General features: G+C 39.2%; 1 protein-coding gene across 4 annotated transcripts in view; it reads right to left on the bottom strand.

Moving 5' to 3' along the window:
* TSPAN18 (tetraspanin 18) overlaps window positions 1-13,144 on the bottom strand; it is a 184,299-nt gene that overhangs the window by 152,163 nt on the left and 18,992 nt on the right. For all 4 annotated transcript variants that reach the window (XM_087719951.1, XM_087719946.1, XM_087719958.1 and 1 more), the window contains exon 2: window positions 2,318-2,420. The gene's annotated coding sequence lies outside the window, so the exon portion shown is untranslated. The remainder of the gene's footprint in view (window positions 1-2,317; window positions 2,421-13,144) is intronic.

The following is a 13,144-nucleotide window of genomic DNA, read 5'->3' as shown; positions in this document are numbered from 1 at the left end:
AAAAGGATAAAAAGAAACCTACACTGTCAAAGAAAACTGCACTGTCAAAATGGAAGAACTTGGATGAATGAAACTCCTCCCACATGTTTTTCCTGTCCAACTCTCTCAATGTTAATGCCACAATCTAATGCTTGTATTAGAGGACTCAAGTAACCTATTTTTTCTTCTAATAATCTCTCAACAGCATTCTTCTCCAATACAGACATCCTTAGGTGTTTGACTACACCTCCCTTAATTCCCAGTCAGAATGGCTATGACTAAGAATTTGGGGATTAGTATAGAAGGAAAATCATGAAAGCAAATGTTTATTAATTGAAAGCAAGGTCATTACAAAGCACTACTGCATGGTTGAGAGGCTGATTTTTTTAAAAAAGCAAGGAAAAAAGAATCTAATACTGTGTTGCTGCTTTAAAAAATATTTAATTATCCCACACAAGCTAACATTTTGTACCAGAAATTTGCAAAGATACGCTTGCTGTCTAGTTTGTTCAGCTTGTTCCAACATTTTATTTACTACTATTAGAAATTATTTTCCCATTTACACTGCATTGCCAAAAATCCATTGTACAAAGAAAATTTAAATATTTAAATGTTGTCTCTCTTGCCTCTGGTTCCTGAATAAGTGAACAATGAATTTTCCTTAATAGTGGCTAAAAGTAATGTTTCTTGACAAACAAGATTAGGATTACAATCAAAATGTGTCTTTATATTGAAGGAGACAGTTGTACTAGCAAAGAAGTATTTCTGAAACTAAACTCACAACAGTCTTTTTAGCCCTCCTGTTGTAAATCTCTTTTAGATCACATACATGTTTGTTAAAGATATTAGCAAAAAAATAATAATTCTTAGAGATACACAATGTGGGGATTATATTTTTAACTCCAAACCTAATTTTTCTTGATTATGCTTTTATAATGTAGTACACTGAGAAAAGTTGCATTAATCATGCTTAAAAATAAACCATGTTTGATGCTACAATTGGTGGTCAACTGCATAGGCCCCTATATTTCTAATCGAAACTCCCAGACCTTATGTGGAGGCATTCACATTTATCTCTTGATTAAGAGGTATGTGTAACCTGTAAATATGTGGTTTCTTCCAGGATTCCAAGACATTAGCTAAAACCTGTAAAGCACCCAGTCTAACAAGTTACCTCTCCTCCTATTCTCTATATTAAAGATTTAATTCATGACAGATTTCATGGTTGTACAGGTAGTCTTTGACATTTGTTTATTGACCATTCAAAGTTACAATGGAATGGAAAAAAGCAACTTATGACCAGTTGTCACACTTGCAACTGTTCCCAAATTGTCCATGGTCATGCAATCAAAATTCAGGCACTTGGCAACAGGCATGAGTTTATGACAGCTGCCCATCTCAGAGTCACATGATCACCATCTACAATCATCCTAGCTGGTTTCTGACAGGTAAACTCAATAGGGTAATCCAAATTCACTTAACAACCACAAGATTCATTGAACAACTGCAGTGATTCCCTTAACAACTGTCGCTACAATGGTCATAAAATGGAACACCACTCACTTAGCAACTATCTTGATCAGCAATGGAAATTTGGGATCAATCGTAAGTCAAAGATTATCACTAATAGTAAAGCCAACACCCACACTTAATCAACCATAAGAAAGAGTTCTGGAGAACTTAAAAGCTTGTTTGATATTTTATAGTTCATATTACCTAAAGAGGATCTTGGATATATATTTTTCTCATGGCCAAGCAATTCAGTTTGCTTTTAGATTGATTGTGTGTTATCAAGTCATTGCCAAATCTTAGCAACCACATAAATACTTTAGATTATCCTGACAATTTGCTTTTGATATCAGTCAACAAATAATGGATTGTTTCTTTGTACTGGCCCAATTACTTTAGGTCTAGTATTAATATTTCAATAGAACCCACTCATTTGGGAATATAAATCCTGGTTTCCCTCATGTTTGCACCCTTGCATCATATTCTAATCTAACCTGATTAGAACATTGATTAGTTTTTGAACGGTGACCACCCTTAAAACTGTTAAGTTTCTAAATCAACAGAGTAATTTCTCTGCAATTCCGTAACAAACACATGCATAACTGAGTCATGTTCTATCTCTGAATGGTTACTATCACGCAATCAGAGTTACATCTCTCAAAATATTCACCACTGAAAAATGATTCTAGTCAGATGAGACTGACTAGTGTAAAAGGCATCCTGTAGCTACAAAGTCGTCTGATAACAAAGATTAAACTATATCATTTCTGCTGAGGACTCAGAAGGGCTGACACAAAGAAGAATGCCTCTTTCATTTAGCCAAACAAACCTTCTGCCTCTTGGTGATAACTTGAATGTTTCCTCTCTCCTTTTTCTTCCCTGGGAGAAGGAATTTTCAAACTTCTATATCTCCTTCTTGTTCTGATTGTGCACTAGAGGGAAGGGGGGAAAAAAGAAAGATAAGTGAGTAAATAAATTCCAACGCTTTAGTCAACTGCTCCAAAAATGCATTTCTTTGTCACTATGAACTTCAATCATGATGTCTTTTGGAAAGCTTTACAGACAGTTATTCTGCTCAACTCCGCATCTACAAAACAGTTTGCCCACAAGCTTCTGAACACCCCCTCCCTGCAAGATTGCTAAAATATTACTCTGTCAGAACATTTGGGGCACATAAAGATCTGCTCTGACCCTGGTAGATGTTAACCCCTTCCCCTTTCTTTTACAGTTAGAATTTAGACTGTTTCAAAGCTTTTTTAAGCACTCAAAGCTTGTGACAATAAAGTGGCATAAAATATCAGTAAATGAATATACCTGGTACAATCCACACACTCCATCGTATAGGCATCATTGCCTTTCAAACCTTAACAATTTTATTCATTTACTATAAAGATATTAAACCACAGTTCTTCCTACCCATCCACTTTTTAGATTCCATTACTTTACTCTATTACTCTATTACAAGGCATCACATTTGGCCAAACTGCAACCTTCTTGTACGTTGTTTTGATCTCTAACTTTCATTTAAAAAAAAACATATGAGGCTGTAGTGGAATTTTAATTTTGTTTAATATAAAATTCTTTATTTAATTTCTATGACTGTTCATGTGAACCAAGTGACTTTGGGTAGCTTACAGTTCTAAAACAATAAAATACTTTGAAACAATAAACACACAGAGACAGACAGACACACACACACACACACAAATTTGTTTTTAGAGAATGAATGAATTAGAAAGGTTAGTTGAACCAATAAATACATTTGAGGCCCCAGGCCTGACTACACAGTCATGTTTTTAAAGCATTATGAAAGGCCAACCAAATTGGGGCCATTCTAATCTCTGAGGGCTGAATATTCCATAGGTCAGGGGCTACAGTGGAGGAGGCTTATCAGTGCTTGACATTGTTTAACTAATGCCAAACAAAGAAGAAGGGGTCAACTTATTTTCCAAAGCACAAGAAGGCAAGATAAGAAACAATGGACGGAAACTAATCAAGGAGAGAAACAACCTGGAATTAAGGAGAAATTTCCTAACACTGAGAACAGTTAATCAGCTGGGCATCAGAGGCTGTGGGTGCTTTAATGCTAGGGTTTTTAAGAAGAATCTGGACAACTACTTCTTTGAAACTGTGTAGGGTCTCTGCTTGAGGAGGGGATTGGACTAGATGATCTCCAAGGTCCCTTCCAACTCTATTCTGGTGGATTAGTGGGATTTCCAACATGCTCATTCTGTTGGATCAAATTGGATGAGTAGAAACTCTTGGAAAAAGGCAGTCCCTCAGGTAACCCAATAATCTAGTCTCAACCCATATAGGATTTTAAAGGTGACAATTGCACCAATAATCCTACTGGTGGCCAATGCAGCTCATGTAATAGTGGTGCTACTAATGCCATGTATCCAGTACCATTTACTATCCATGCAGTCACGTACTGAACCAGTTGAAATTTCCAAGTGTTCTTCAAGGGCAGTCTCATGCAGAGCATATTGCAGTAAACTTTAGGGCTATGTTTTTTAATTTATCAATTGAATACATGGACTCCTGATACTGAAAAAAAAATATATTTCAAAAGTTAAGTACCTCTCTATTTTATCTGTATCTTTTCCAGCTTAATCTGAAATTCCTCTGAAATTCCTTTATTTCCATCAAGATAAAAGTAAAAATCCATGTTTCTTTCTTTTCTTAATACTTCAAGCAAGACAGAAACATAACTGATTCATAGTATAAAGGCTACTGGAATAATCACATATTTTTTTCTCTGCCCACTCATAACTAGTCCTCTTTTAATGCCATTCTTCTTTTGTCTATTTTAATTGCAACTCTTTTTTAGACCTGGTCCACATATCCAGCTTAGCCATGATTTACTGCACTGAATAATGCACAGTTGGCTGGTTTTCGTTATATCACATTTGATTATAAATGTTGATTGACAAATTAAAATTACTTGGCTTACACAAAAGGCAAATAAATGACATTGCACGTGAACTCATTGCGATTTCCTGAAACACTTCAATTTTTTGTAAAACATAATCCACACAGGATACAAGAAACCTCCATATATACAATGTGACCATGGTCCAGATAGTCAATAATGTCCAGGACAATAATCCAGGTCTTCAGGAAGAAGTTCTTCAACTCTACTACAGACATTGGGGATGGATTTCTTGCATTTCAAGTGCATGCTCTATAATAAAACAGGGCAACATCATGAGTGCTAAATAATAAACTGCATTTACTTTTTCTACTGGCTCTTGGAATAAGGATTGTCACAACTGTTCTTTGAAACACCTTGGTTATTGATGACAGTCAGGAGGATGGCAAAGTAGCAGCAGCAGCAGCAGCAGCAGCAGCAGCAGCAGTAATAACAGCAGCAACAACAGCGTTTCTCTCATTTGTGCACAAACTAATCAGAATGTTAACATCCTTGGAAAATAAACAAGGGACTATTCTAGGACACTTGTGGGGAGGATCATATCAAATTCAACTGAGAATATCCTCCTTTTTTATCCTGCAAAGTTCCTGCCATTCCAAATCCAGTGCCAGTTGAAACAGCACCAAACTGATAATGAAGTAGCTGAAAATGCTGTTTTCAATTCTCATTTCCTCTAAGACACTTGGTGGTGCAGTGGTTAGAATGCAGTACTGCAGACTAATTCACTGCTAACTCCAGGAGTTCAATCTTGACAGGGCTCAGGGTTGACTCTGTCTCCCATCCTTCCGAGGTCAGTAAAATGAGGGCCCAGATTGTTGGGGGTGATATGCTGAGTCTGTAAACCGCTTACGGAGGGCTATAAAGCACTATGAAGTGGTGTGTAAGTCTAAATGCTGTTGCTATTTGTCTTATTTACCTCTAAATTCTTGAGAGTACAAAAAAGTCTTTGTGAATATAAGTATCCAAGCATTTACTGCCCTGATACAAGCATTTGTATGGATCTGCACATCAATGTACAAGATGTAATGTGCGTTTTTGTAAGAAAAACAACAACCACAAGGGCATTATACCAAGCCAAACTAAAAAGAAACCCAAACATTAAGCATGTCTCATACATTAAACAAATGTAAGAGGTTTCTTGACAGTGAAATATTATATTTTCAGTATAACTGAGTTGAAGCTCCTGAATATCAAATTTTAATTCCATATAGGCTTTGAAAGTTCTAACTGCATTTAAGGGAATATTTTCTGCCTACCATCCTTAAGAAGATTAGGTTATTACCAACAAGAAATAAATCCAGCATTTTAATACTAATTCCTACTGAATCAAACCTACATTATTCAGGGAAAAGCATATATGAATTTCTTCCTTATTCATATCTGTATGCAGTCATCCAAACAATAAATACTCAGTGTGAAACTTTGGTATGCATGAGACAGATATTCTGACAATGGCTACTACAATTATGCAAAGTGAAGAGAGATGATATTGGCAGCAAAATCTAACCATTCCAGTTTCTAAGCAGATATACTACAAAAAGGGATTAATATGATGATGTTCTGCTGGCAATATCAGGAATACTAACAAGTATTCCTTGATACATAAGACTAACATCCTGTTATTCGCAAAACTTTTGTAGTTACAGAAATTTAGTGGAGAATCTTGTTTCTTAGCAGAGGGAGTCAGCATTATCCGAAGATGTTTCCATGATCATGTGATCAGCATATCAGGCCACAGCACACAGCGTGCAGCGAAACATAGAATATTGTTACCTTCCCAAAGAAGTACCTATTTATCTACTTGCATTTTCATACTTTCAAACTGCTAGGTGGGCAGAAGCTGAGGCAAGAACGGGAGCTTGCCCTGTCATGCAGCATTAGGGTCTTGAACCTGTGCTGTTAACTTTCCAGCTGCAAGCTTAGTTTCTTAATCGCAGAGTCATCACGCTCCCAATTCACTCATAAATAATAGCGCAATTCTTGCCACCAATTCTTCAGATAGCTCCTCCATGTTTGTAAGCTGAAACAAAATATTGTTCTGCCTTGGTTCCACCATAGAAAATGTGTGATGTACTAGTTACAACAGGGACCGGGGAGACCCAAGTTTAAACCGGCCTCAATTACGAGAGCTGACTGAGTTGACTTTTGGAGTATCTGTCATCTGTCAGCCCAGTCTATTCTGCTTACATAAGCTCTTCTGAGTCTCTGCAGGGAAAGTATGATATCAGTCAAAGAAACAAACAATATTTATGACATTATTCTGCTAGAAAACTAAGGACCAGTTGGAAATAAAAGCTTTTTTTTCTTTAACATAGTTTTAAATCCCAAATATTTGGAAGAATTATTGGCTTCTATATTATTGTGATCAAATAATTGTCATCTTATTCTGTTTGTTACTGTTTATAAACCACCTAGAATCTGTCTAGGGAGGCAGGGATAAATCAGTAAGTGCAATATTTGACCAACCTTTTGAAAAAATTTCCTCTCCACACATTCATTCAACAGACAGAGGCAGTGATGGAGATTTATCACTTCCACAAAAGATAGTGCAACAACAGACAGAGTGGTAATCATATGACAGATTGGTGAATGAATTTGCTCCCTAAAATTCAAGGCTAGGAATCCAGCCTGTGCATTACTTTTGCACCACATGCAAATTGTGACTGCAGCCTGCCAAATATCACCCAACTGCATGACTTCTACAAGTCCCTTATTATCTTTAAGATGCTATACCATTAAATGAAATGTTTACAAAACACTGAACATGTTGAAGGTTAAAGCAGCAGAGCCATTAGCATTTTGATAGGTTTCCAGAACACATAAAAGAAGCAAGTCTTTAAAATTCATTGCCTTAAGATTAATCTTTCTCTTACAGCATTTTCTTCCCAGCTTGAGGCAGCTATCAAGCTAGCTTACTGTTCTATAACACTTCTTAAACTGTCCTGTAGGGATGCTAAGACAGGAAGGCTCAACTCAACCAGTAGTCAAGCCCCAGTTTACAGAGAAGTACCTTCTGGTAGAATGTACTGCATATGCTCATCACAAGTTGACATTTAAAAAAATTAAAGGCTGATGCTGCAAGTGTTCTGAAGAAAAACTGGGTGAATCTGAAATACAGAATCCAATCACTTCCACCCTGTCCCTAGCTTTGATTTAAAAATAGAATTGACGTATTACTCATTATCCGTATTAAGTTCGGAATTAACTGAAGAGGCGTGAGGCGGCTGAGGTAAGAGAACAGGTATTTTATTCGGTAGAACAGCAACAAAACTATGTACAGCGATTCAGCACCTCGCCCTGCTTGACAGCTATTTATATGGGAGCTGTCAAGCAGGGCGACCAATAGGAATGCTTAGGCAGCTCGCACTCAGCCAGCCGTGCCTTAGCCAATCAGGCACGGCTGAGCTGCTGCTGGCTGTCAGTTGTGCGTTGAGGACTTGCGGCCGGTCATAAGTCGAGGACTTTAGGACCGGTCGCAAGTTGAGGACTTAGCACTCCTTCCCCTCTAGCGAGTGCGTCTGCACGAATGAAGCGCATGCATAATCACTTAAGAAGGTGGGCCAGCGTCGGACCTGCCCAGAACGGGAGGCGCCGTCGACGAGGTAAGGAGTCCCTGTGGTAGCTCCTCCGTGAAGGGAGTGTAGCTCCAGGCGACATCATCACGGCCTACCCCCAAAGGTCGATCCTGCAAAATGGGTAAGTCCGGGTGAGAGGGCGCATCGGATGGAGGTGAGACTGGTTGGGGCTGCCGGATGGCAGTGGCCGGATAAGCGAGGCCTGATTGGGTGAAGGCCTCATGCTGGAAAAGGCCAGGAGGTGCACTCGCGGATGGAGGTAGAACTTGGGCCAGCTGCTGGAAGGTGGTAGCAAGGCAGGGGAGGCCTGATTGTGCGAAGGCCTCAAATGGATTTTCATGCAACGGTGGAACTGCGGGTCGAAACGGAACTTGGGCCGGCTGCTGGACAACGACGGCCAGGCAGGAAGGGCCTGATTGAGCGGAGACCTCAGGTGGAAGGCAGTGCCGCATGCGCTTCATTGCTGCCCCAGCACCAGACTGCGAATCAGTTGAGCAACCAATGCAGCGTCTCGGCTAGTGATGCCTTATGAGGTAGAAAAGGTGAGTAAAAATTCAAGAGGCCAAGGAACACCTGCAGCTCCACCTTAGAGGCAGGTATGGAGGCATTCTGGATGGCAGCCCGTGCTCAGCCAGTTATGCCTTAGCCAATCAGGCATGGCTGAGCTGTTGCCGGCTGTGAGTCATGTGTCGAGGACTTTAGGACTGGTCACAAGTTGAGGACTTAGCAATTCTGCCTAGCTAATTCATTAAGAAAAGCAAACAGGTAATTGAAGCAGCTGGAGAAAAGATGGGAGGTTAACTTTTAGCTGTTATATCACATGCAATGTTTATTATCAGGGCAACCTGGTCTACCCAAATATGGAAGAGAGCATACTGCTTCTGCTTTCACCTTTCAGCCCCAATCCAGAAGCCTTCTCATTCAGTTGCTTTCACGACAAACCTTTATTTCTTTGTCTATAAATATAAGTAGTGGTGCAGTGGCTAAGACCTGAGCTTGTCGATCAGAAAGGTCAACAGTTCAGTGCTTCGAATCCCTAGTGCTGCATAACAAGAGTGAGCTCCCATTACCTGTCCCAAACTGAGTCAGGATTGAGCATGATCTTATCCTATTGTTAAACCCTAACAATTTAGTGATTGCTGAGCCCAGATTAAGCACATTTCTGCCATTTGAGGAGTATAAATTTATTTTTAGTGCTGACGTTTTTCTGTAGAAAACCATCAGGAATTTGCTATTGTTATGGTGATACTGTTTTGCAACAGTCCAACTGCAACAGAAAAGAAAGTTATCCTATAATGACCAAAAGCTAATCTTAGAAAGCAATGAATAATTACTTCTCCCAAACTCTAAGATTGCATTTCTAAAATGCAATCCTTTTTAGAAAGAAAATATAGAATTAAGATGTCTTAATTCTTTGCTTATTCATATTTGCTTATTTATGATCATTGACTACAGATGACATTGGTATAACCCAAGGCATCCCCATCCCCAACCCCAAACAAATAGGAGGTGGGAGGTGGGAAGGAGGTTCCAAGACTCTCAGCCTGGCTGACTTCAAAGTGAACCTTTATAATTAATTCCCTCCTTTTTCAGTGGGATTAAAACAGCTGCAACTTCTTTAGGGCTGACATTCATCTAGGCTAGTACAAGAGTTGGACTCATACAGCCAGTCCGTGCAGAATCCAGGAAAGAGGCTTTACTAAGGCACTTAATTTCCCTGTGTTTCAGGAACAGTGCCTAGGCCTATCCATGTTATTCAAGTACAGGGATTAATTCACTACTTTTTAAAATCTTTTAATAAAAGTATTTAATAAAGTTATTTGGGGGCGACCCAAAAATCTAATAGAGGGCTGGTCAATGCAATCACTTTTTGGATCCCCTTTAGATCATCAATCATCTTCCAGGCATGATTACTCTTTTCCTTGGCACAAGCTAAAGCTGAAAGTGATGAAGTCGTCATCAGAGTGCTCCATCACAGGCGAAGCTTCCCATTTAGTGAGTGACTACAATCAATATTTCTGAAGCATCTTCAGCAATGCATAAAATTGGACATCAGGCTGGATCATTTCCAAATCAAGAGATATCCTTGATGTTTAAGGCATGGCAGTGACTCTGTCAACTGTGTTTAGTCTTCTGACACACTACTTCCAATGACGAGTTTCTACTAACAATAGGATAAGATCATGCTCAATCCTGACTCAGTTTGTTTCCTTAACCAGGCTGTCATCTCATTATTATCAGAAATGTTTTGGATTTATATCCTGGGGTTAATACCAAGTGACAGATGCCGCCAATAAATTGAATCCTGTTTGAAATGCATTTAGAGAGTTATTGGAAGAACCAACAAATTACTGATCATCAGTTTATGATTGATGAGTCTGTTTCACCTCCCTGCAATGCAGAGTCTAGACAGATTCTACTTTCACTATTTTAACTCAATTGTTTTAAAAAAGCATGGAGCCAAGAATACAGATACCAATATAAAAGAAGCATGTCCTTCTAAAAAGCCAATATATTCATTTGGTACATTTGCACCCCATGTTTTCATTCCAGAAGCTCAGAGCTGATCACAGGGAGTCTTCAACAGTGTCTTATTCAGCCCGGACATCAATAATGCAACATAATTCTCTTCCAGGTCTTGCAAAAAAAACCAAAAAACCTTGGCAACAAGAGGCTGCATTAGCTCAAGTGGAATAAAATCAAGCATAGAGAGGAAAACTTGAAAACATGTAGAACTCAACCTTCCATCCTTCCGAGATAAGTAAAATGAGGACCCAGATTGTTGTGGGCAATATGCTGATTCTCTAAACCACTTAGAGAGAGCTGTAAAGCACTGTAAAGCAGTATATAAGTCTAAGTGCTATTGCTATTGCTATTGCTATTGTTGTTTACATGTACACTGAGAGCTTATGCACCGGAGACAAATTCCTAGTGTGTCCAATCACACTTGACCAATAAAATATTATACTATCCAGCATTTTGCTGAAATCTTTCAATATTAAGTCACAGTTAATATATTAAAAGAATTTTAATGCAATATCGCTTCAAATCATCTGAAACACAGCAAAATATTTTAATATATTTCAGATATTAAATGCAGATATTCCAAGCTTGCAAATATAAATTGGGAATGGTGCCACTTTTCAGGCTACACAGTAGGGATTTGGTCTCATAGTCACTGTTTGGAAGACCTGTTTTCCTACATCAGTATTTGATCCATATTAACCATTTAAGACAATTTAATTTTCATATTAAAAACCAGTCAAGGAGATTAAGGCTGGAGGGGAGGGCATAGTATCTAGAGTTTTTTAATATGCTATAGAAAAAGAATAATTATTCATACTTAATTCAATTATATTACAACAGATAAATTATTTTGCCTTCAAAAGGACTGTTTGGTTTTATCACTTATAATATGCAGTTTTAAACTACCAGGCACATTTTTGTTCTTCATCCTGAAAAGGGCTGTGTGGAATTTCAATCCAAGCAGAGCTCAATGGAAGATCCCAAATGTACAGTTCAAACTATGTGTGAAAGGATCCATCTGGGCCAACAAAAATATTTAGTGTTAGCCTCAGCACTGTAATGGCCGCCACACAAACCAGGAATCAGACTCAGTGACCCTTTCCCTCAACAATAAGTTCTGTGAAGAACCACAATGTACAAACAGCTCTCCCTGAAAGGGTGCAAATCACACTTAAAACCCTAAAAATACATTGCAAAATCAATAGTTTTCCACTTCCCTTAAACTATCTCACACGGATTTGATGAAAAGAAAATGTGCATGGAATATAATGTAGCTCTTGGAAAAGCATTATGGAAATTTACATCCCAACGTATGAGCTTCTAAAAGCATTCAACATTCCCATCCCTAATAGCAAGAGGACTTAGACTTATATACCACTTCACAGTGCTTTATAGCCCTCTCTAAGCAGTTTACTAAAGGGACGCAGTGGTCAGTGACTAAGACGTTGAGTTTGCCAATCAAAAAGATTAGCAGTTCAGCGGTTCAAATTCCTAGTGCTGCGTAACGGAGTAAGCTCCCGTTACTTGTCCCAGCTTCTGCTAACCTTGCAGTTCAAAAGCATGTAAAAATGCAAGTAGAAAAATAGGAACCACTTTTGGTGGGAAGGTAACAGCGTGCTCCTTCGGCATTTAGTCATGCCAGTCACATGACCATGGAGACGTCTTCGGACAGCGCTGGCTCTTTGGCTTTGTAACGGAGATGAGCACCACCCCCTAGAGTCAGGAACGACTAGCACATATGTGTGAGGTGAGCCTTTACCTTTAAGCAGTTTACAGAGTCATCATATTGGCCCCAATAATCTGGGCCCTCATTTTACCAACCTCAGAAGGATGGAAGGCTGAGTCAAACTTGAGCCTGGTGAGATTCTAACTGCCAAATTGCAGTCAGCAGAAGTAGCCTTCAGTACTGCATTCTAACCATTGTGCCACCACGGCTCTTTCTAATCCTTAATTAGACTAGCTTTAATAATGTGGAATATTCTTTTGTGGTCAGCGTAGTTGTTTCAGTTATTCACCTCTTTCTAAACTTACTTTTTATATTATTTCAAGGTCAACCCTCTAGTCTTTTTAATTTAGAATGGCATACATTTTAAGGCAGCAGTCCCAACCTTTCCAGCTTGGCAGCCCGGCGCAGCACAGGAAGGAGGGCATGGAACTTCACATGTGAGTGGGGGTGCTTGTGCTCACACACGAAGCTCCACTCATTGTGAGCAGCAAGCACTTGCATGCAAAGCTCCACTCGCACAAGTGGCAGGCAATTGCACTTGTATGTGAAGCTCCACACATGTGAGTGGAGGGGACTTGAGCAGAGGAAATTCTGTGCTCATGGGTAAAGCTCCACTCGTGCAAGCGAAGGATGCTTAAGCTCCATTGGTGGGAATGGAGCTTTGCACAGGAGCACAAGCACCCTCCACTTACAAGTGCAAGTGTCTGCTGCTCAATGAGTGAAGTTTCACAAGTACATGCTTGCCCATTTCTCCTGCAGATCAACTTTTTGACACTTATTCTCACGTGCGAAATTCCACTTGTGCGATTGGAGGGCGCTCGTATGTGAAGCTCCTTTGTTTGTTTGTTTGTTGTTTGTTTTATTTATTTATAGGCCGCCCTTTTCCCTGAGGGGACT

The sequence above is a fragment of the Thamnophis sirtalis genome, unplaced genomic scaffold, assembly GCF_051295495.1.
Source record: "Thamnophis sirtalis isolate CommonGarterSnake01/CBP01778 unplaced genomic scaffold, rThaSir2_p1.2 scaffold_1, whole genome shotgun sequence".
NCBI lineage: Eukaryota > Metazoa > Chordata > Lepidosauria > Squamata > Natricidae > Thamnophis > Thamnophis sirtalis.
The sequence above is the reverse complement of the archived record's forward strand: the minus strand, read 5'-3'. Positions and strand labels throughout refer to the sequence as shown.